Source organism: Sus scrofa, chromosome 7 (genome assembly GCF_054392235.1).
Source record: "Sus scrofa isolate SSC_HxYL_T2T_F1_AM1 chromosome 7, Sscrofa_HxYL_maternal_Yorkshire_Landrace_v2.0, whole genome shotgun sequence".
Lineage (NCBI taxonomy): Eukaryota > Metazoa > Chordata > Mammalia > Artiodactyla > Suidae > Sus > Sus scrofa.
In genome coordinates this window covers 6296315-6321091 of record NC_139389.1, presented here as the reverse complement: position 1 = coordinate 6321091, position 24777 = coordinate 6296315, and the positions used below count along the sequence as shown (strand labels likewise).

The 24777-nt window shown below is 38.0% G+C and overlaps 1 long non-coding RNA gene across 2 annotated transcripts in view; it reads left to right on the top strand.

The window, feature by feature from the left end:
• The window catches only part of LOC102167185 (uncharacterized), a 367702-nt gene that overhangs the window by 9748 nt on the left and 333177 nt on the right, over positions 1 to 24777 (top strand). For both annotated transcript variants that reach the window (XR_014809578.1, XR_014809577.1), the window contains one exon: positions 16941 to 17009. This is a non-coding gene — a long non-coding RNA (uncharacterized LOC102167185). The remainder of the gene's footprint in view (positions 1 to 16940; positions 17010 to 24777) is intronic.

The window sequence follows — 24777 nt, the reverse complement described above, 5'->3', positions numbered from 1 at the left end:
AGGCACATTAATATACATAAAAGTTTGAATAAATACTAAAAAATATTTTTGCATCAAGTTAAGTAATTTTGCTGCCAAATTAATTCATATAAGTTAAGATCTGGCTGCCAAATTCATAAATTATATAAGTATGTATAGATATGTATATATGTATCATACATATATGTATAAAGAGAGGGATGAAAGGGAGAGAAGGGGAGAGAGAATATAATAAATATATATGTACATATATATATATATCAGGTTTTTTCTTTCAGTTTAATCCACAAATCCATATTTTAATTCTCCATATTGGTACAAAACATACTAAAGATACATCAAGTATCTAGCAGGATGATTAAATATTTCCATAAGCTACCAAAAAGTAACTTGAAAAGAGGGAAAAGGTAAACTATAAATAGCCCCTGAAGTTTTTTTGCCTAGCAGTTTTATCACAGAGATGTTTTGTGAAACTGGCTGGTTTGTAGCGTTGATAAAAACAGGCTTTTACTAAAAGAAAATCCATGTCCTCCTTTTTACTCTACTCTTTTGTTCTGTAATTATAGAATAAAAGCTTTTTTTTTTTCATTTGGTAAGCTAATATTTTGGAGGTAGATAGTCAGGTCCAGTGGAGCTGACATAAATTAGCAAAAGCTGGATTTTTTTTCTCTTTCTTTCCTTTAATTTCTCTTCTCTTCCCTTCTCCTCTCTTCTCTTCTCTCTTGATTTATCCCCCAGTTTGGCTGATTCATTTACGGTGAATAGCCTAAAAAGCATCGGTAGTTAGAAAGGTTGCAAATATTCTCCATGCAGCCAATACTTAGGATCACACTCATCAAGCGGTCGTGATTCAGTTGTCGTGGCTAACGTCGCCCTTACACCTCCTCTCCAGGGGCTGCTGGAGTCCGTCCTGGGGTTTGGATCACCTTCCTACACAGCCACAGCTTCACTGCATTATGTGGAGAAGGTCGTAATTGCAAATTCTGGCAGGCTCAAAATTTCATCGCTGAGATAAAAAAAATTCTGCTGGTGCAGAATTGTGGCTCTGAGAGTAAACCTGTTTGAAGGTGGAATGAGAGTACATTTCAAAGATTTCGAGTTTTAGAGTGCGAAGGTTGGAAGCTCTGCTCTTTCCTTTGCTCTCTGTGACACTCTGGATGGACATGTATCTAAAATTCTCTAAATCTCAGTGACTTTTTGCAATGGGATGGTAATACATACCACAAAGGGTGGCTGTGATGATTAAATGGGATCATGCAGGGGAAAAACGTGTCTGACACGGTAGACTGAGTCAGTGTGACTATAATGCTTAATAGAGAGGGTCGTGTTCCTATGAAGTGACAGTCTTGTGATACTTCAGGCTTCTTGGCTTTCAGTCCCTATTATCTTACATTTATCCGGAGATAAGGAATCATGTAGGAATGTACACTTTAACTGCCAGATGAGAGATGCCGTGTACCTGAGCTCATGCAAACCTCCCAAACTATAAGCATATTTAAAAAAGCCTATTAAGGAAAAACAAAAGTACTGCAGCTTTAAAAAAAAAAAAATCTGGAGCGCCTACAAAGTAATGAAAACATATACGGGGAAAATATAATTTTTTCAATCTCGGAGACTTGAAAATGCTTTTAAAGTATGCTTATACCAAGAAGAAATTTCAGAAATTAGAAACTGAATTTTCTTGAGGTTTTAAAGCATTATTTCCTTAAGAAGAAAGCAGGCTTAGTTTCTCAGTGACACAGAAAATTCCGATCATTTTCATTTTGTTCCAAAATTATATTAATGGAGTTTTTGTCATGGGAATAAATTAAAATGGGGCATGCGGCATGTGGAACGTGACAGTATTTCTGCACTATGCAGTTTACAAGAAAACAGTCTCATTTGGATTGTATCACTGACTGTGTGGCCCACACAGAAGATCACCTGGAGCCCATGTGAAAAAGCTCAAAATATGCGTGGGCTCATTCAGTAAGAAGCATGTGGTTTTTAAAAGATTTCATTTAGAATTTCTCAGAACAAGTTTATGAAAGGATCAATTATATTTAGATTAGAACGGGCAATCCCTTGCAGCTATTTCACATTGTATTTAAGTCCTAGAGTTTTCTGTCAGAAATATCAGTTGGATGACAATGACAGGAAAAGCAAAACAAAGCTGAGATATCTAAGTAAAGAAAATAAAAAACCAGAACTTTAAATATCAAAATAGCTAAGCTTTAAGATCTTCTGCCTAACCCTGTTGCTCTTAGATGTGTGACTTTCTCATGGAAAAGGTAAAATATACCATGATACTAAGCCTTTGTGTAATTTAATAAAGGCAGTAAGAATGGACCTAAGAACAAATCATATTTGAACAAATCAAATTCAGATATAATTATATGTAGGCCATATTAAAATATAAGAATTGGCATCAGAGTATTTATTTATGTTTAATGAGCTTATAAATGTTAAAAGAGTAGAGCATAAATGTTTGAAATGTTTCTAGGATTTAGATGTTTGCTTTAATTTTTATTGTAGACAGTTTCCCATAGTAATTCAAATCGTGTATGAATTTACATATATCAAGCCAAAGTGTATCTAAAAAACCAAAACTTGGCCACTTAATGCACCCATAAATTTCAATCTCCCCAAGTTTTTCCTGTTCTTAAAACATTTAAAAAATAAGAATAGTGAATAAATAAACAATTATTTTGTCTAGTATTTGATTATAACCTAACATTAAATTGACTTAAAGAGAGATTTTAATGAACAAAATTCTGAAACCACATATTTATATCTAAATAAAATTCTAAGTATATGCATGGAGTGATGGGGTGCAATAGAAGAGGGGCTTTGGGTGTGTTTGGGGATAAGAACCCAAAAGATAAAGTTTTTAATTAACAACACCGTATTCAACAAGTTTCAAACTGCTTGTTCCTCCATTCTGTGAAATGTATGCCTTTAGCTATAAGGCTCCAAAGGAAACAGAACCACCCACTGGGTGTAGCAGTCAATATCATTCTCTTCCGTTTTTCTGCTTTTCCATACACATTTAAAAATATAAAAATAACAGTCTCGCCATTTCTTTGGAAAAAAGTCCTTTTGGCCCAACAATCATAGGAAGAGACTGCACAAGAGTCAGGGGACGAGGAGGCCAAAGAGAGATGGGGGAACGGAAGAGAGAAAGCAAGAATACCGCACGTTCTCAGAATAAATCTAATAGGAAATTGCAGAAGTAAGGCACTCGGCCAACTGCCATATGCCCTGACAAAGATACCAACAGCAGCAGTGAGCCCAGGGAGCTGTTTTATCATTAGCCCCTCACCCAGCAGTGGTGGAAACTCATTTAGCCCCATGCTGGACTTTCATTAGGCCAGACTCGCATCAGATGGTCCTGTGTTTTGGCTCTGGAGCGGTGTGGCCCTGTGTTGGGGGAGGCGGCCGCATCTCAACTCAGCGGGGAGCCCAGATTGGAGCGTTCCTCTCTGACAGATGCCAGGGCCGCAGTGGAGGCGGCTGGTGCAAGGGGCCTCATGCACGGCTATCTTTTATGTTGGCATTTTGTGACTTGAAACTTTTGGAAAAGGAAAATAAATAAATAAAACTAAACCCTTCCAGTTTGTTTTTAACCGTACTTCTACTGAAAATAAGATGGGGGGAAAATCCAGGAAGCTGAAAGCAAAGAGGAAATGCCAGGAGTCTTCACTTGGAACCATAGCAATGAGCTGAGCTGACACTGGCAATTCTTTTTTTTTTTTTTAACCTCGGGACTGTAATAAAAAGTCAACCAAGCAAGAGATGTCAATATATTCTAATAATAAAGATGTGAAATCTATAGGGCCTTTTTTCTTCTTCTCCAGTAAGTTATGTTAAAAATATACAGAAATATAGAATGAGTATTAAAGCGAAACAGACGTGTAAACTTATAAGAAAGAATCCAAAACTTAGGTCACAGCAATGGTACATGCTGTGGTTTTTAAGGAAGAAAGAATTTTTCAAAATGTATTTCTTTTAAATCAGTAATAATTCTATCATGAGATATAGAGGAAGGAAAGGAAGAAAGCAGCTGATGCTGATTTTTCTCTATTGGCTTTTTCAATGAGGAAGAATCATGTTCAATGTTTGAATCACTGATTATTTAAAAATCAGTGTCACTATGCTTTATTATGTTTTAGTCTCTGAAAGTTTTAAAAAATTCAATAGAACTCGAATTCTGTTAATTTTTAAATGCTTCTATCAATTACAGAATGACAAAAGATCTAGTAGAAATGGAAACTTTATTTTCATTCTTTTATTACATTCACTGAATTAGTTTATTTCAAAGCAATTATAAATATCATTTCTTTATATATAAATTTAGTTTTCATAATATATTATATATTAAATAATAGTTCTGCAATGTATTTTATATTCACTTGGTCTTCTGTCCACATCCTGAAATGTATATTTCAATTCAGTTTATATGAAAGTGACAGATTGAAAGACAAAGCGTTTATAAAAAAGAAGCAGGGGCTATTTTCCTATAATCACTGTATTTTCATGGAAATTCTATTTAATGTATATTTAGATTTCAAGAAAAGATTAGCAAATTACACCACAACCTAAAATACCTGTAATGATATTCTGAACTCCAAATGTTGGGCAGCAAATCAGAGGAAAAATTTGAGTGGTTGTCAGTTTCTCATATTTTTAGGGGTGAGTGGATAGTTATTTACTAAAGGCTTCTGGTTCTCTTTCCTCATCTTCCATTGGAATGAAGTTTGCAGATACCTTTAGGTCAGTGGACCATAGGGAGCTTTGTAGGTGTTCTGAAGTCCCTTTTAGTACATTTCACTCCAGGCATCTGTACTCCTGTTTGTCAAGGACACATGACTTAAATCATCCACTTAATCATCCTGGTTTATGTCAATTTAGAGATATGTTAAGGAGCGTTGCTACTGGGGGTTTCTTTAAATGAATTTAAAAAAAAGCTATTGGCATTGTCATCTATTCTTTTACTTATTTAAATAGAATTATTTTAAAAAGGAAATTGCTATTTTTTAATTAAGAATGAATACTGCAAGAATATTACAATTGTTTTTTAAGGGAAAATAATGACATACCTACATGCAAATACAATGTAAAGCAATAACCCAGTCTAAACATAAACATGAAGCTCGAATTACTGACCTTCCACTGAAATTTTAAGATCAGTTTTCTCTGGTTTTGAATTTTTAGAAATAGAGCTAGTATAGGTATAAAAGAATGTATGTGGGTATGGGGGTGTGTGTGTGTGCATTAGTGTTAAAATAATTAGCAGGGATATACACTAACAGTCTTTACTACCTAGATGTTTCAGCTGCTTAGTTATTGCCAGAGACAACAATCTAGCTGCAGTATTAGCAAACTGGGCCAAACCTCTTTGATGCACCACCACAGGTACCAGAAAGTTGAGTACACATGGAAGCTCTGGAGCAGGTGGGCTGTGTTGAAGCGCCACCTACTGAAATGTCCTGCTCCCCAGTCCTGCATGCCCAAAGTTGGCATTTACTATAGCATTGGCAAAACTGGTTCAGGGGAAAGAAAAAATGACAGTGTAAATGAAATCCTATTTTTGGCAAGCAGGACTCTATAAGTGTGTCAGCTTCAAACTTTACTGATTATACCAGTTTGTCTATGCTAATGCATTTGTGATCTCTCTTCTAGAGACGAATAAAAACCAGAAAGGAGAGTATCAGCTTAGGCGTGCTCACAAACTGGGTCGTTCCCAGGTGAATGACAAGAAGGGAGGGGGATGGGACAGTTTTCAATGCGTTTTACACATTTGTTAGAGTTTGTTCAGAATGAAACCTCTGAGTAAAAACCATGCTCGCACATACATAGGCTGTAACGGATTATAGCATCCTAGTGAAGGCGATTACATTTACACTTACATAGGTTTAAATGCTTGCATCACCTTATCTCCTAAAATCAACTCTCTACCCCCATGTTTAAAGCAACGTAAAGGAGTGCTCCGGAGTGCTCCGGAGGCACTGGATATTCGATCTCACTTTACAAGTGAAAATAAGAATGTCGTGCAGCCACACTGCAAACAAGACCGCTGATTTATAATTGATCAGTAACTGATCTTCAGATAGGTGGAGATATTTTTTAAAGCTTTTGAAACAGAATGTCATGTTGCAGCTTGTGGATATCGATGATATAAAATAGTTTTCTTTCTACAACGACACCTTAAAAACATAAGGAAGCATTTCTTCTACAAACTAGGCTTGACCTTGAGAGGGAAAGCCATTCAGCTTAAGAGCATATGAGTTTCTGTTTGTGTAATTTAGGGGAGGGTATTGTTTTGTTCTGTGCATTTTATGACCTGGATTTTTGAAGTTACGCAAATATCAACTTCATTCTTTGTAGAGGTAGAAATTGTCTATTTAAATACTGCATACCACAGGCCAATTCTGACTGCTCATTTCCTGAATAAAGATAGCTGATTTATTTAATGTGTATTTTAAAGTAATTGAAGCATGAGCTCCCAGGTATGGTATCTCCTTAAAGGTCTCTATGGTAAAGATAAATCAGTGTGATGTGTGTAGAAGCTATGTAGAAGTCTGTGTAAGTAGGAAGGTAACACACTTAGGTGGCTTTCCTCTAAGACTGTGGTCTTTTATTATGTTGACTTTTAGACTCATTAATTTCCAAAGTTATACCCCTTGTACCACTTACTAGTTTTTTGCCTGAGTCACCACTGCCTTGATACTATATAGAAAGGTTAATTGCCAAAGTTAAAATTTAACAATAGTAAGAGATTGATTTAAAAACTACAGAAGAGTAAAACAAATACTAGAAAATTGCTTAATCCTCTTCCTCAAATATGGTTGTAGCATTAGGCACTATGTTTAAAGATTTAAAATACTTAATCACATGTGACATTTTAGGTATTATTCTAATTTATATTTAGACCATTGTCCTTAATCAGAATTGAAAGTTGTACTCTTAGGAATTGTAACCCTAGCAAGAACTAGGGCTCGCTTTTGTGGCCTACACTAACTCACTTAATCTGAAAAAAATGGAAGCTCTTTTCGTTATTATCCACAGAATGAAGCTCATAATACACTATTTCTCTGTAAAGCTATGAAAATAGTGTCCTTAAATCATCAAGATTTTTAACAAGTCATTTCAAAGCCAAAATTTCAGTACTTTACTAAAAATGCAAATTTAAAGTTCAGTTAATCCAAAGTTATATCTGAAGATACGTACCAACATGTGTACAAGCACACTTCTGTCAAAAGTGCATTCTCAAAAGCAATCCTTTTACCGGTTTTGTGGAAAGGACTGACTTAGAATTTGTGCCAGATTCAGAACTTTATCCAAAAGCAAATGCAAGAATATGATTTATTAAAAGCAAGGGGTTTTTTTGCTTTTGTTTTTTTGTTTTTAGATTTTACAATGGAATTCTATTTTAAAGCTTTTCAAATGTCTACCAGAATAGAAAGACGAAAATAAGGGCGTTAAACACCTGCACCTCTGAAAAGCAGACCATCTCATTTGATAGGAAAGAACGAACCCCACATGAGAAGAAAGTTTCTCTCTTTTAGTGGACGCATGTGGCATTTGGATCTTGCAAAAGAACACAGTGATGAAAATATGCACACGTTTCAGGTCATAACAACTAACACCTAAAATAACAAAGTACAGAAGCACAAATAGAATCATGAACATATTGATAAAATGGATTAGCCCTTGCTTTCTTCTGGGTCTCAAACACCGTATCATTTATTCAGTAGTCCAGCCCCTAGGCAGAATCCTGAGCAAATAAATGAGGCCCTTACCCCTTGCTCCAGGGTCACCAGACTTTCACTTATTTTGCTCACTGGAGAGCACCCTGCCCCACTGCTCTAAGTAGATTTGGGAGCATCTGAGGTCGCTGGTGCTTTTTGCCCATACACTGTGCACATGCAATTCTGAAATAAAGTAAGTCCTTCAACCTATCTATCTAGTTGATAAATGGGGTACATTTAGGTGGTTCTTTTTGTTATAAAACTATTATTTGAAATAATTGTGCTTTCTTTCCACGTTGGCTCAATTTGTATACTTAGCTAAAAGATCAGTATGTAATCAGTATTTTTAAGGAATGGTTCTAATTTAACATATTCTGGATTTCATTTAAAAAAAATCTGGAAGGACTTTCAAAGCAATGTGGCTTTTTTAGAGCAGATGAAAAGTATATCTTAAATGGTATTTGGCAGCTAACATCCCCCTAACACCACCATCACTAACTTGTTTGTAAACTAAGATGCCCATTAACTGGGCAGAGGTGCCCAGTTTTCTCTCGAGGGCCCTGTGTTAAGGCCAGCAAAGCAATTGCTAGGGCAGAAGTCCATACAGTAAAGTGAAGCCCAAAGATTAAGCATTTAAGTGAAGGGAGGACATAGAGGGCATAGATCAGACCTAACTTTGTAAGCATTTTCAATATCCCATGTAAATCAGGGCTTCTAGATATTGTTGTAAGAAGTTACTATTGTTGTAAGAAGTCTGTTACTGTTGGCTAACAGTAGAGTCCTGATCAGAAGATAGAAATCTCTCTGTTGGTCATCTCTATGTGCTATAATTTTGTTAGGCCCTTTTATATATTATTAAATGATGAAGAAACTGATGCTCATAGAAATTAAGTGTACTTAAAAACAGGTAGCTCGAAAGTAACAGTTCTCATTCAAAATTCTTAGTTCTGTTTACAACTATATTATATGGTCTTTAAGCATATGGTGCATGACCTGGATTATCTTATGCTCTCTTGGCTAAAGATTCTTGATGTAAATAATTTGATTATTATATTTTTAAATCACAAAATTTTGCACCTTAGAAGAAAATCATAAATACCTCTTCTTTTTCTAGAGCAACTAGCTTATTCTCTACATATCTAATTTTTCTACATTATTTATAAGTAAATAATACTGGCAAAAATTTTTTATAAAATAGCAAAATATATAGCGAATCAAAAATGAAATTTTCGGTACATAAAAACTGAGCAAGAAAATTCTATAAACATTCAAAGACTATTACTCAAAATATTGTATATATAAAAAGAAAAGCACACTAAAAAGTTGGTAATTAACCCAGATAAAAATCAGTGAGACATTGATTTCAGTTATTCATATTACTTTTCTAAACTTCAAAACAGCAGCATCTAGATGTTTGTCCAAATTTCCCAATTTTAGTTTTAACTGTGGTTATTTAGCTTGTAAAGCACAATGCTGGCCTAATTTTCAGGCTCTAAGCCTTATTAGTGAACAAATTCTATATTTAGAACCTCATATTAGTACTTGATTCCTCACATACCTCATTTTTAGTGCCAGGCCTCTGATTTAGGTTCTTAAATGTATATTTCAAGCAGCCAGTTATTTTTTGATGTGATTGGATTAAGTTGTCAATGGTAGATCATAAATTACATAATATATGCCAAAAATATTTGTATAAAAGTTTGACTATAAGTTAGCAGAATTTCACTTAACTTATTACAATAATCCTACAAAAACCCTGAAGTCATCATTAGTAATTGGTTAGGTTTATAAATTAGGTTACTAAATTAGCAGATCAAAAATGATGCCAATGATTCATTTTCTTCAATTAAGAAACTTTGTCTTTATAATAATCCTGCTAGATATACAGCATAAAAATTTGGCAATCACCCAAGTCATCTGATGCCTAGATATTTTACTTATATAAAGGCAGAACAGAAGGCAAGCTTAGGAAACAGCAAACTCATCCTGTCCTTTTATAGAGGAAATCAAGCGACTTGCCCAGGATCACACAGAGAACTCGGGGTTCCTGGTTTCTGATCTTAAAGGCTTTCTACTACCTTTATTGCATTAAATTTAAAGGTGGATAAAAGATCCTCTGTGGGAGAGCTCTTTAATAGAACTATGTTCAAGAATCATTTATCTATTGACACGAAAATTCATCTCTTCAAACCTGAATGTAAATCCATTTGAGAAACAAATAACATCTGTATGTGTGTACAGATTTAGTGTTTACTGCCAGGGCCAGTGGTTTGGGGGGTGGATATGAATAGTGGCCATGAACCAAAGGAAGTCTGTGGCCACACCCTGTCTCCCACTTTGTGTTGGTTATGGTTATCTAGCTTACCTGGTTTATCTGGTTTACCTGATAGAAAGGGGGCATCGAAGGTAGTTTAGTGCCCAGGTGAAAATCACATGCCTAATAGGGAGGCACCCTTAGGCCATTGAGATCCCTGGAGGATTTTCCTGGCTGGGAGCAAGAGCAGTGAGAACGTGGGAAGAGAGATGGAATGGATGCATCTAATTCAAGGCAGCTGCTGCACCCAAGGGGACTGAGGTCTCCAAGCTACACCAAAGTCACATCGGAAGACTTTTACTCTCTCCTTCCACCTTTCTGTTCCCATAATGAATAGACATGTAATGTTCCTGATTGCTCCACATTGGCTGCCTTCCTTTGCTTTTGGCTTCCGCCCATATTCTGCAACAGCTCGCTCCTCGTTTTCTGCCCCACTCTTTCTTTCAGGCTCTGAAAAGGACAGAAAATAACTATTGAGATATATGGCACTCAAAAGGCACCTGACTTCCTAAATGAAACAAGCTGTAGTGGGGCACTCCTTTACCTAGAGCACATGCATTCTCCAGCATCAGGGAATTCTTGGGAAAATGGAGGGAAAGGCTTCTGCAGGGATTTATCCCTGACACCATATTGGAGAGAAAACTGATGTGACTCTTCCTTGGTTAGAGTTAAGTTTGGCTGCAAGCATGAGAGATTGAAAGCTCTCGAATGCTATAGAGTATCTCCTGTGTGAAGCCTTTCCTAGTTTTCCCAAGGAGGCTGTTTCTCCTCTTTCCTTCTGAAATACAGGATGTTCCCATCTCTCAAGCATTGGCTAGGTTTTCTTGTAATTGGTTACTTGTAAGCCTGGCCCCAAGAGCCCATTCAACTAACAGCTCCTTGAGGACAGGCCATGTTTCCTTTCTCCCTGGTTACAGGCCCCCGTTCACTGGAACACTCGTCCTCTCCTGGTCCAGCCCCCATAGCAAATGCATGTTCTCTCTCTCTCTTTTTTCTTTCTTCTTCTTCTTCTTTTTTTTTTTTTTTTTTTAGGCCTGCAACCATGGCACATGGAAGTTCCTAGCAAGGGGTCGAATTGTAGATGGTGCTGCTGGCCTACACCACAGCCACAGCAATGCCAGATGCAAGCCGTATCTGTGACCTACACCGCAGCTCTTTAACCCACTGAGTGAGGCCAGGGATCAAACCCGCATCCTCCTGGATACTAGTTGAGTTCATTACCACTGAATCACAATGGTAACTCTAAAATGCACATTCTTTTTTTTTTTTTTTTTTGTCTTTTCTGGGGCCACACCTGTGGTTTATGGAGGTTCCCAGGCTAGGGGTCTAATTGGAGCTGTAGCCACCGGCCTACACCGCAGCCACAGCAACGCCAGATCTGAGCCATGTCTGTGACCTACACCACAGCTCATGGCAACGCTGGATCCTCAACCCACTGAGCGAGGCCAGGGATCAAACCTGCAACCCCGTGGTTCCTAGTCAGATTCATTAACCACTGAGCCACAACGGGAGCTCCCGCAAAATGCACATTGTTGATTCTCCTCTGTCGTGTGTGTTCTTTCTTTCCTCAACTCACTTGCCCCAAATAGGATTGACCACGTTCCAATTTGTTCAGTGTGATATTTCAGCGCTTTTACAAACTCTTTATTATGGAGCCTGGCACATATTAGACAGTGTTATAATATAAAATTAAGAACACAATATCCTAAAATAGTTACTAGATTTTTTTAAACTCCTGAGTTAATTATCTTGGAAGATCTCATATAGAATGTAATGGGTATCTAATAAAACAGAACAAAATACCAATCAAATTGGGTACTTTCTTTTGTTAATGCTTTTATTCTCCTAAGAGCATGGGATAAAAATGAACATTTTAAATTCCAGAGAAAATGAAAAGGAAATATATGAAAATATTTTAAAATATAGAAATCCTGCTTTTATTTATTACTTTTTATCACTGTTCTTTACTAAAATGTTTTGGTATTAAATAATTATCAGTTACTAGAGGCTCTTTGCTGTTACAATAGGCTATTTTCAGAAGATAAAAAATAAAATCATTTTATGGAGATATTTGGGATTAATTTGAAATAGATAGTAGCAACTTTTTATCACTTGGTTTGCAAGTGATATCTAAATATTTGAGACAATTAGGATACAGGCCACCCTATTTTCAAAGACTTTTTTAAATCTGAGTTTAAAACTTGGATTGATAAAGATGCATTCCTTGTGGCGAATAATGTTTTTGAGGCATGCTTTCCCATAAAATGCTGCCTTTGTTTATAGCTAGAAATAGTTAAAAATCTTCTGGGCATCTCTACTTAGCAAAACCACAGGTCACTCAGTCAAAATGTCCAACCAAAGCTCATCAGCATTCTCCCATAATTCCCTGAATAAGGGACCACCCCCACTCAGGTACTCGGGCACGAACTTCGGAAACCTGCCTTTTCATGTCACCCATCTTCTTCTGTGGCCCAGGTTCATCATCGGTCACCGAACCCTGTGGCTATGGCTGCCTGACGATCCTTCAGCCCCATTCTCCTTTCCAAGGCCATTGGTACAACTTTATTCCAACTCCCAGGTCCACTCCTGGGCCACTCCCATGGTCTCCTAGCTTCTAGGCTTTCCTCACCCATACCCAGTACATCCTCCATAAAGCTACAGCAGCAGGTGAATCTTCTGGAAGGCAGAGTTAATTATTCTTTCTCTTGCCCTCTTTGCCTACCTACCTGCCTAGGGTAAGGTGAAAATTCCCTAGGCTGGAATAAAAGGCTAAAAATGACTGTCTAGCCTTGTATTGTCAAATATGGTAGCCATTTAGTCACATGTACATTTAAACACATGACATATGCTTAGTTAAAATTGAAATGTAAAGCGTATGCCAGATTTCAAAGACTTAATATGAAAAAAAAAGAATGTAAAACATCTCTTTACTATTTTATATTGATTATCTGTTGAACTTTTAACATTTTGGATATATTGGGTTAAATAAAATATATTCTTGAAGTTAATTTCACATTCTTTTTCTTTCCTTTTAAAATGTGGCTACTAAAAAATTTCAAATTACATATGTGGCTTGCATGGAAATTCCTCTCAGACTGCATTTCTCTGAAACAGCTGTGTTGAACTCTGGGCAACTTCTAGAATACACTCTGCCCAGAAGACCCTCCTGCTTCTCCACTCCCACAGCTCACCTTGGTGAAGGCTCATTCATCCTGAAATGCTTAGTTTCCCTAGAAAGCTTTTACAAGTTTAGAAACATTGCTTTCTGGCCACACACTGCCTTCCATAGTCCCACAACCTACTTGTCAAGGAAGTGAGCCTCATCAGCATAGCCAATATCTTTAGCATGGCTGGTGCACTCGGGTAGCTACTATCAAGTGGTTTCCACATATTTATTTTATCCCAATGAGAACTCTGTAAGGAGGCCTCTGCTCCTGTTTCATCTTCACAGAAATCCTAAGTGGTGGGTGCTAGTCTTGGTCCCATTTTACAGATGAGGCCTGGGGATGTAACTTTCCTGGTCACTCACCAGCTCCGGAAGGTGCTCCAAGCAACCCCACTTCCCCAGCTCTCTGATTTCCAGCTCTCGCAGGCTCTCCTCCAGTCTTCCCTTCCTCATGTTTTTGCTCGTGAACTTTCCTTTTGTAGAATTGTACGTTAATTATCCAGTACCATCTTCTTGATAGCCATAATAGCACCCATGGGAGTCGTGATCAAAACCCTCTTACTCACTGAAATATTCTCAGTGCATAGCAGATAACTGGCATGTAGTGACTAGTTAATACAGATACAGAAAAGTAATTATATGCCTAATTTTTTCTCCTTTTGTGCTGTATGGGAACTATAAGCAAAACATAAAAAGAACATTAATGACAGTAATAATAATAATAATTTCCTAATGTCGACTCCCTAGAATGACAGGTGTCATATACATATACGTATACATCTGATCCTTACCCCCCTCAGAGCTGAGTAGTATCATTCTCATTTGCAGAGCTGAGCACTCACTCGGATTGTTATGTATCTTGCTGAAGGAAACGTGGATGGTTAATGCCAGGGGAGGGACTCAAATTCCTATTTGTCTGATGCTGTTCAGACACTGTGAAGCTGTAGGAAACACTCCTTGAACCCAAGAGGCTCATAAAACTAGTTGGAAAAAACATTGAGCCCCTTTTCTTAAAAAGTGCCAGAGCAAAAGCTGGCTCTAAGCAGGCAGCGGCCAGCCTTCACTTTTCCTCTTTCTCCTCTAGGATGCTAGGAAATAGAATGCTATGGATACGAAACCAAAAAATGCTCATTCTCTTGTGAAAACTGGCTGCTTTTCAGCCAGGTTTTCAGAGAAAGCCTCCCCTACACTGGTGAGCCATGCCTATCTCTTCACCTTGCTAGCCTGTTCCCCACCTTCCTAGCAATACTGCTTGTAGCCACGCAGGCTCTTCCTACCTTCACAGAGACCACACTCACTCATGCTTAATAGCTGCGCACTCCTCAAAGACTGTTCCTTCTTTTACCTAAGCCTCTCCTGGGATTTGCTACTAATCCCTTGCACCCAAGTTCATGGCTAGTGTAGCCCTTATTGATGGCTGCACCTCCTCCAGTTCCTGGACCACTTACGGTCTGAACCACTGGTTCTTACTCTTGGCCCATGTGCATGGAAGCACTTAAACCACAGGAAGCTGCAATAGTGCTGATGCAGAGAGAGTATCTTATGGTTCTTTGTGCTATCAAGGTACCCAGCCTGGTCCTGAGCGTGCTTCCACGTAGTCATTCCTTCATTTAACATTTACTGTGCTGTAAGAAAACAAATAAGACTTCCTGGTTCTTGATGTCAGGGAAAAATATACATATATGCAAATAACTGCAAAACCAGGAAGAATGGGATAGGTCACATGGGAAATGAGCAAACAAATTGTAGTCCTCTTGTGGAAAATGGATGAGGGCTGTCAAGGAAATTTTACTAGAGGAATCGGCACCTGGAACTGGACCTTGAAACCAGGATGGCAGACTAGTAGAGAGTGGGAGAGTTTCTTTGGAGCCTTATTTAGTTATGTTGTATATGTGGGTTTTCTTCCAGGTATATATTTTTAAATTTAAGTATTACCTAAATGAAGCTTAAAATTGAGCTCTCTGTCCGTTGTGAAATTCGGTATGCATTTTTCAGGTTTCTGAGTACCAGTTATTTTCGCAAATACTGGGTAAGGTGCTATTAGATGCTCAGCAATTCAGGAAATCCCAATATAAAGAAAACCCTTAAAGTTTTAAATTCTTAGGGATTTTCTGACCTCTTGAGGCACTGGGAATCGAAACAGCTAAATGTACTGAGCAGTTACTACATGACAGGCATTGATTGGACTTGTTTTTAAACATTAATTCATATATGCTCTCAAAACAGTGTTATTCCCAGTTTACAGGTGAGAACACTGAGGCATTATCAAAATTTCATAGGTATCTGTAGTACAAACAGAATATGACTAGCATTATAATAGCGTTTAATACTGTGTGGCAAGGAGGTCGAATTTAAAATCAGAGGACTCTGACTTAAACAAGCCATGCTGATCGATTGGTTTCTTTGTTCTGCTGAGGTGACCATGGCTGCTGAATTATTAAGAAGAAAATATTTCCTTCTCGTGCAATACTAACATCTTCATGTGATGAGCCAGTCACATTTTATATAAATGTTCCCATTTTCTTAAAAGCATCAAATCCGTCTTTTAAAATGCCATTTAGGGCAAGAGATTTCTGCACTGATAAAATTTTAAATAATATTTACAATTTCCTGAAGTTATTTAAATGTTGTCTTTATTTAATATATTTGTAAAATCCTTTTCAAGTATGCTTTTTGGAGTGTCTAAAATAATTATTCGATGCATGCCAGTAGTTCAGACATTCAGTGGTAAATAAAATCAAATGCAATTACGTGCATGGGCATAATTTTATTGACAGAGAGGTTTAGGCTCAGCCAGAGATCTGGGGACAGCACTTTGGCTCTGGAGTTGGTCAGATGCTCTTTTTATGGTATTCTGCAGGCTTTGGAGGAGGCTGTGGTAGAAAGACTATAGGATATGAATTTAACCCCTGTATTCAAACCCATATAAAAAAAAAACAGCAGAGAGATAAACCATCTAATAAGGATAGAAACAGTAGGGGGAAAATGCAACTTAATATCTGCAGGGTGCTCTCTAGGCAATGATAAAGAAAATCATGGAAGTTAGGGATTGTGGATCTCAAGTTGATTTATTAACAGTCAGAAGATTTTTTGCACGATATACTGGCTGTAAATGCATAAAAAACCTGCAGGACTTCTCTGGAAATGTTTCTGTATTGATTTCATCGTTGCTTGAGTCAGATACGGATGTTTTCCTTTTATGCAAAATGCTGATGTGTACCGATTTGTGACTGGGTTTGTGCCTTCAGGAATTCTCTGTAGGGCATGAAAGTAACCATATTGTAACAGTTTGAAATTGGAAGAACCTCATTTTCCATTTATTTTCACTTACTCAGCAACAAACACCAAAGGCCAATGACAACACGTCTCCCTCATCTCACCCCCAAAGACGGAAAAGCCCTGCATTAATTCTTCGGCATCTTGTAGCCACTTCTTAGACCTTCTCTTATTACCAGGGCGTTAATTCTTCTCTCTCCAGAATTCTCTATAAAAATAACTGCTCTCTGGAGCCCATTGTTTATTTACCATGAAACATCATCTTCCAGGGGAGTTAATTACCAGGTGATGGTTCTAACATGTTTCCGGTGATGTTCGTTGGAAATGTCCCATATGCAGTGCTCAGCAGAGGGTTAAATAAAACAGCAAGTTAAAACGTAACTTCAGATGAAATTTATACTGCATGTGAAGATCATTCTTCTTTCGAAGAAAGCCTTTTGCCTTTTTCACTTATCTGTGCATGTTTAATTTCCAGCATCTATGTGGTCAGCATTTGTGTGCGGCTTTATGAGGATGTCCCACGGCACCTGTGAACATTTGGCAGGTAAGGCAACGCTGTTCCAGTCACATCTCCAAGACTGTGAAACACAGTGGATCTTGTCCTCGTCTTTGAAAGTCAGTAGGTCACGATTTTGAGAAAGAGGATTTTGATGGTTGGTTGGTGCTCAGGAGCTGTTTGTGACCATTTAGTGTGTCCACTGTGGAGTAGAACCTGTCAGAGACCCTCTTTTTGGACACTGGTGAGTGGCTGGGCTCAGGGCATTCTGTGTAGTTAATAGCTCTGAGATAGGAGAACACACGCAAAAAAAGAAGAAACAAGAGGAAACATTCAGTGAGTGAACTACCTATAGGTTTCTAAGCAATTATATGTATATTTAAAATTGGGAGAACCTCATTTTCCATACATACACACACACCAAGTGTATGTATTACTATTATGTAATTACAAATATACATATTATATATAGGCAATAAATATATTGCTGTTTATTAAATATTGCAAAAGAATACCTTGACTATCATAGTAAAAGAGAATATGGTGGCAAAAAATATTATGGCTTCAGAAAATTAGCTATGACCCTCTGAATGTCACGGATCTTCAGGTTTGCTTATTTCGATTACCAGCACCATGCTGGACTCAATGGGCACATTCATTACCTGTGATAGAGATCTGAACCCAGATGAGGAAGAATTGTTTAGAGTATGGGCTTCCCTGGGTTCAAATCCCACTTCTGCCCTTACGATCTTAGTCTTACAAAACTCCTTGGGAAGACTAACTGTAAAACAGATAACAATCCTAATACCACCCCACAGAGTTCTGGTGAGGAGTGAATTAAATAATCCATATGAAGTGCTTAGCCCAGAGCCTAGCACATTAGGTAAAGACCCAGTGAATATCGAGTAAGTGTTATAATAAACGAAACCATTGATTAGTTTCTACTTACCACATTTGATGGATGAGATTTTCACAAAAATTCTTTTATTAAACACTAGAGCTTATTTTTTGAGGCCAATGTAATTCAGAAAATATTTGTGTTCACCTATGTAAGATGCACACATATGCACATATAAACACATAAATCAAAAAAAGGACTTAGAACTACATGTGAATCTTCAGGTATCTAAAATATGTTTAATCAAAAATGAAAAAGAAATGTATTTGTGAAAACGTGGTACAATATAGATCCTAAAGAGAAAATAAATATATCAAAATGAGGACCTCAAAACTGTAGAGGTTATAATAAAGGGAGCAATGGTGAACATTAAATCCATCTAACTTTATGCCTCATGCTGTTTTACTTGTTTATTTGGTAGTAAACAACGTACAAATAAAACAATAGCTAAATTAAAGAAAATGGCTTTACTCAGATTTTGAATTTTTGTCATTTAACAGGCAAATATCATTTATTTAAAACATTTTAAATATTGATAAATTGGATTTTGTTCTCATTTTAATTATACTGTTACTTTATTTTTTAAAATATTCTTTCCATCTTTACATTAAATTTATCAGACATGTTTTATTCCTTTATTTGTTCCCTTCTTCCCAGCTTGGAAGTTTTTCTTTTATTTGCATTGTTTTTTACGGTTTCCTTTTATATAAATGCACCCACAAAAGCTTTAGTGTGCATATCACCACCCTTCTTACCAAAAATAGAGGAAACAAACAAACCAAAGGGGACTGAGAAAAATGTAAATCAGAAAAAAGAAAGAGAATGTAGATTTGAAGACTGTAAAGGCTGTGTGTCCGGTGGTTTTTCAGTCAAGAAGCGGAAACCACGCCAGTTACTTAAACAGAGAGAATTTAATGTGAAGAATTGATAGCTATGTATAAAGCTGTTAATTAGGTAACAAAAAAGATAAAAATATAAGATTATTAATTTCTAGAAGCAGCTACCAGGGCTACCTCCAGGGCTGAGGGGGAAAAAAGGGGAAGAAGTTGGAATTATTACAACTTGAGAGCCTCTGGGCAGGGAGCTGGTTCTGCGAGTGTGGGTGGAAACTGCAAACCAGTTCCAGCTGCAGCAGACCTGTGGCTCTGGGGTGAAGAACGTGTGGGTGCATGGGACTCAGATCATTTCCACATCTGGGGGAAGAGCGGAACTCATCTCCCTTCTCACCAGGAAGTCAGTCGCCTGTGAAGTTGGAGACCCTGGTTGAGCTCAGGGCCTGCATTTCCATAGGCTGTCCTGCCATCATCTGCCAACAAAGGACAGTGATACGTCAAAACATGTTTGGTTTCCACTAACCATGCCCTTCACTCAAGAAAGCCTTAAGATACTAACAAGCTAACGTAATTTATGAGCATAAACATTCAATTAATTTTTTCAAATCATAAAACACGTTTTACAGAATTATTTTAATTATTCATTAGGGTGTTCACTCCGTATTCTTTTGGAAATATTCTTTTAATAATACTTAAGATTATATGATCACCATTTAAAGACTCCAAAAGGCACATGATTTTCCCCTCCTCTCCTGGAAAAATTTTTCTTCTGAACTATGAGTATTATAACCCCAGACCTTTATGGATGACTTCTGGTGATATAAGAAGCCCACAGGATAAGTTTTCAAAAGAGATGTTTACCAATATGCCCTGAGAATAAGAGACTTTTAAAAATTGCTACTGTTATGTTGAGCCATATGAAATTGCTGATACCCAACTGTTTCGACCTATAAAATGGTCATTTCATATGATTCAGCCTACTCCTGTGACTGATAGAAGTATATCATATTACATGTTTATGGCACCTTATAGTTGGCAGAGTCCTTTAATATGTGTTATGTTATTTGATCCCTAAAATAATCCATGTGGTAGGCAAGTCGTTACTCTTCGCCTGTTACAGATGAGAAATCTGTGCTTTAGAGAGATGAAACAGCTGAGCCTGGTTCACATAACTGTAAAGAAGCAGAGCTAGTGTTTCTGGCTCCAAGCTCAGGGCTCCCTGCCATAACAGGGCCTCTGCTTAAAAAGCAAGTGGAGGAAGTTTCCCATGTGGCTGAGTGGTAATGAACCCAAGCCCGACTAGTATCCCATGATCTCTGGCCTCACTCAGGATCTGGTGTTGCCATGAGCAAGCTGTGGTGTAGGTCACAGACGTGGCTCAGATTCCGCATAGTGGTGGCTGTGGTGTAGACTGGCAGCTGCAGCTCCAATTCGACCCCTAGCCTGGGAACCTCCATATGCCACAGGTGTGTCCCTATAAAGAAACAACAACAACAACCGCAACACAACCACAACAAAATAGCATGTGGATTCAGTTTGCACAAGGAATTGAATGCGGGGCAAAATGGTGGTGGCTTCCCAGGTTGTGTATCCTGGCTGGGGTGCTCTTTTCTCGTTTACACCAAAACGTGGCCGGATGAAGAGACACAGAATCCTTTCTTGATGGTATGAATCATTCTTCATAATGGGCCTTCATTAATGATGTTTTGTTTCTCCAGTGGAGGGAAGGCTTTGACTTTCTGGACTGTCTAATATAGTCTTGTTTTGTTACAACTTTGAGAAGATTGAACAATCTTTAGGACAATCTCATTGTATAAATTGCCATCAAATGTGATAAAGAGATGAGGAGTGTGGCAGGCAGAATTCTTAAATGGCTTCCAAGACTTCCGCCCCCTGCCCTTGAGTGTGGGCAGAACCTATGGATATGATAGCATAATTGCTCTCATGATTGCATTATGTTACAGAGTATTCCTTCTGAGCTGATGAGAGAGTCTCTTGCTTGCTTTCATGTAGGCTGTCAAGTTATGAGGGGGCCATAACTTGGTCCGAATGGGAGAATAGCCTCTAGGAGCTTAGACTGGCCCTCAGCCAGAAGTCTGCAGGAAAGCAGGATCCTGTTCCTGCCTCAAGGAACCGAATTCTGTCAACACCAGTGAGCTTGAAGGAGAACTTCAAACTCCACATGAGACCACAGCCCAGCTGACACCTTGGTTTTAGCTTGATAAGACACTATGCAAAGGTCTACACAGCTAACCTCTACCTGGACTTCTGACCTGTGCAAACTATGAGATAATAAATTTGTCTTGTTCTAAGTTTCTAAGTTTGTGATAATTTGTTGTTCAGTAATAGACAACTACTAACATAGGGAGAGAGTGCCTCAGATATGTTAGTGTGTGGCTTAGGTTGGGATCAGACTAAGTCATGTAACGATTTACTCTTATAGTCCTACGTTTAAACAGCACATGTGTTTAAGTGAAGCAAGTGACCTATACGCCACTGTTCTACACACAAGAGCAATATTACGATGACATACTTTTTCAGAATCTCTAAAACAACATAAAATTTAACCTTCTATGACTGGCACATATGCATATTTGCTGTCGCAATTAGCATAAGTTATGGGAAATAATGTTTCTGTTTTATTTCATGATATAGAAAGTTTAATTTTAAAATGCACTTGTGTTAGTTTTTTTAAGCATAATATAAATAATTGCGGGGCTATAATATTAGATTTTGTTGACATTTGCAAGGTTCTATGTGTTGGGTGTGTGTTAGCTCCATTTTATAGATGATTGAATTAAATCATAGATGAAATAATTGCTCAGCACTAGTAATTGGCAGTATTACACTCTTGACTCAGCTTTCCTGACTCCTGAGTTCAAGATTATTTTGGCCATAACATACATACAAAAGGAAGATGAAAGAAAACAAGAAGTAAGTACAACTGAAAAAGCCGAAGATACTTTGCAAAACAGCTAAGATAACATCAACGATAGAGTGCTTTAGTTGGGAGCTATGGTGTTGGTGAAACTCATCTGGTTTCCTCCATAACCTTAAAGCGTTAGCTTTGGCCTGAATTCCCCGGCTCCGCCCCTCGTTAATGCTCCACTGTTCTGTTTTTGACCTTTTTGATGCTGCATGGATTTGACTTGCAGAGGCCTTGCTTCTTTGGGTGTTTTATTAGCCTTCTGCTCATCTCTGAATCTTTGAGTAGTTGTTTCAGATTATCTGATGTTTCCGAGTCTGTCCTTACCTATGTCTGTGTCTTTTTGTTGTTGCCGTTGTTGACCCGGATCTTTCTGGAGAGTGCCGAGGACATGTGGGGGTTTGCAATAGGCCTGTTTTGTCCCGGTCCAGTTGTTCACACTGAGAGGTTATACTTTCAACAATTTAAATCCATGAGCCATGTTCAATATTTGTTTGTTATACATAAAGTGTACAAAAGATGTGACCTCGTGTGTAGAATTGCTTGCTAATGAGATTTTTTTCCTTCCAGTTTTATTGAGATGTAATTGACACATAGCACCATATAAGTTTAAGATGATAGCATGGTGATTTGGCATACATTGTGAAATGATTGTCACAATAAATTTAGTGAACATCCATCATCTTATATAGACACAAAACTAAAGAAATGGAAAAAAAATTCTTGTAATGAGAACTCTTAGGATTTACTTTCTTGATAATTTTTATACATAGTATTCAGCAGGTTAATTATATTTTGCTAATGAATTTTATTAACCCTTGATTACTGAAATGATTTTTTATAAATTAAATATCTAATTATGATTCCATCTACTAAAAATATTTGGAGTTCCCTTCATGGCTGGAGTTCCTCTCACAGCTCAGCAGTTAACAAACCTGACTAGGATCCATAAGGATGCGAGTTCAATCCCTGGCCTCGTACAGTGGGTTAAGGATCTGGCGTTGCCATGAGCTGTAATGTAGGTCACAGACTCGGCTCACATCTCACGTTGCTGTGGCTGTGGTGTAGGCTGGCAGCTGTAGCTCCAATTTGACTCCTAACCTGGGAACTATCATATGTCAGGGGTGCGGCCCTAAAAAGAAAAAGAAAAAAAAAAATTGAAGTAGAAGTAGACTTTATAATCTGTTGGGTAAGAGATATCATCCATTACACATGCGTTTAACAATTATATTTTCAATATTATGGAGAAAAATGTAGGTTAGGAGAAGACAGCAATACTTTTACATTTTTCTGTAACGGAAGTGAGTACCAATACGATGGAACGGCATAGTGTATGCACAGATATTTTATTTCATAGTTACTTCAATTAATTCTGGATAAAGGGGTTATTCATTTGAAGTATTTATTTCAAAAATAATAAAAACAAGGTTAAACATTGGAAACCTTTAAAAATGTGATTGTTAGTCACTTTAATTTTATTTTTATTTATTTTTTATTTTTTAATTTTTTTTATTATTATTTTTGTTGTTGTTGTTGTTGTTGTTGTTGCTATTTCTTGGGCCGCTCCCGCGGCATATGGAGGTTCCCAGGCTAGGGGTCGAATCGGAGCTGTAGCCACCGGCCTACGCCAGAGCCACAGCAACGCGTCTGCAACCTACACCACAGCTCACGGCAACGCCGGATCGTTAACCCACTGAGCAAGGGCAGGGAGCGAACCCGCAACCTCATGGTTCCTAGTCGGATTCGTTAACCACTGCGCCACGACGGGAACTCCCTAATTTTAGATGTAATGATCCAATCAAACATGATCTGAAGTCAGATACCACTGATGAGATTGTAACAGGTGAAGAAAATACACTTCAGAGTAAAAATGTTCTTAGAATCATAACAACTTACATTAAACATTCTGATAGGACCGTCAATATTGTTTTCCTTTTAATTTTAAGAATAGGGCTTCTTTTTCTACTTTTTTTTTTTTTTTTGTCTTTTTTTGCTATTTCTTTGGGCCGCTCCCGCGGCACGTGGAGATTCCCAGGCTAGGGGTCTAATCAGAGCTGTAGCCACCGGCCTACGCCAGAGCCACAGCAACGCGGGATCCGAGCTGCGTCTGCAACCTACACCACAGCTCACGGCAACGTCGGATCCTTAACCCACTGAGCAAGGGCAGGGACCGAACCCGCAACCTCATGGTTCCTAGTCGGATTCGTTAACCACTGCGCCATGATGGGAACTCCCTTTTTCTACTTTTCTATATGTGTTCAAGTTATTTCACAGAGAAAATGTGTTATTCCAGGAGGAAAAAATTTAAAAGTAATATTCTAACATGTAGAGGTGTTACGGGTAAACATGAAGGAAGGGCCTTTGAAAGTCATTCGTGTGTTATGTTCTCCACAGGTAGTGCCTGGATTCCACATCAGTGAGGTGCTGACTTTTTGTTGATTTTTCTGCCTTTGCCTTTAACCATACTTTTTTTGTAATCGAGCTTTAATTTCTTTTAATTGAAGTATAGTTAATTAAGTCATTATATTATTTTCACGTGTACAACATGATTCTATATTTTTATAGATTGTGCTGTATCTTTGTTTTCGGTGGTATCTTGGTGTCTTTTTCAAGTTCTGGCTTTGTCTCTTGACTACTTTTTTAAGCTTTCATCTCTTCTCTGGTCCCTTTATTGAAATATGAATGTCCTCCTTATTAGTACAGCCACATTTCTTAGTCTTTTTTTTTTTGCTTTTTCTAGGGCCGCACCCACAGCATATGGAGGTTCCTAGGCTAGGGGTCTAATCGGAGCTTTAGCTGCTGGCCTCTGCCAGAGCCACAGGAACACGAGATCTGAGCCATGTCTGCAACCTACACCACAGCTCAAGGCAAGGCCAGATCCTTAACGCACTGAGTGAGGCCAGGGATCAAACCGGCAACCTCATGGTTCTTAGTTGGATTTGCCAACCACTGAACCACGACGGGAACTCCCACATTTCTAGTCCTTATCTTAACAGCTAAGCACCATTCCCCACTGATAACCACCTTCATAAAACACTCTCCCCCTTGGCTACCATGCCAGCATATTCTTGTTTTCTTCTGGCCACGTCTCAGTCCCCTTTGTCAGGTATTTTCCCGTGTTTTCTTTTTGTTTGTTAAACCTGTGTTTCCCTCCAGACC